Genomic DNA, 822 nt, shown 5'->3' with positions numbered 1-822 from the left:
CATTTTGAACATCTTGATTTTGAGCATTATAATTTTGAGCATTCTCATTCAGAGCATTCTGATTTTGAACATTCTGAGAACATGGCACAACCTCCACCCCGTGAGAGGACTCTAAGGGAAATGGCTGCACTTGATTTCACCTACGAAAGCTTGTGCATCCAATACCCTGATGAGGATGTCCCATATGTCTTAAAACTGGACTGATCCATTTGCTTCCAAAGTTTCATGGCCTTGCAGGTGAAGACCCGCACAAACATTTGAAAGAATTTCATATTGTTTGCTCCACCATGAAACCCCCAGATGTCCAAGAGGATCACATATTTCTGAAGGCTTTTCCTCATTCTTTAGAGGGAGTGGCAAAGGACTGGCTGTATTACCTTGCTCCAAGGTCCATCACGAGCTGGGATGACCTTAAGAGAGTATTCTTAGAAAATTTTTTCCCTGCTTCCAGAACCACAACCATCAAGAAGGATATCTCAGGTATTAGACAACTCAATGGAGAGAGCCTGTATGAATACTGGGAGAGATTTAAAAAACTATGTGCCAGCTGCCCTCACCATCAGATTTCGGAGCAGCTTCTTCTCCAATATTTTTATGAAGGACTCAGTAATATGGAGAGAAGTATGATAGATGCTGCCACTGGTGGAGCCCTTGGAGACATGACTCCTGCTGAAGCCAAAAATTTAATTGAGAAGATGGCTTCCAACTCCCAGCAGTTTAGCGCCAAAAATGATGCTATAGTCATTAGAGGAGTGCATGAGGTGACTACAAACTCATCTGCATCATCTGAAACTAAGAAGCTTGAAGGAAAACTAGATGCAT

At 42.3% G+C, this 822-nt stretch overlaps 1 non-coding gene across 1 annotated transcript; it reads right to left on the bottom strand.

The window, feature by feature from the left end:
• Window positions 1–458: 458 nt before the first annotated feature.
• LOC114372779 lies at window positions 459–565 on the bottom strand. The gene has a single exon (XR_003658343.1). It is a non-coding gene; the product is annotated as a small nucleolar RNA R71 (small nucleolar RNA).
• Window positions 566–822: the final 257 nt, after the last annotated feature.

Source organism: Glycine soja, chromosome 10 (genome assembly GCF_004193775.1).
Source record: "Glycine soja cultivar W05 chromosome 10, ASM419377v2, whole genome shotgun sequence".
NCBI lineage: Eukaryota > Viridiplantae > Streptophyta > Magnoliopsida > Fabales > Fabaceae > Glycine > Glycine soja.
The sequence above is the reverse complement of the archived record's forward strand: the minus strand, read 5'-3'. Positions and strand labels throughout refer to the sequence as shown.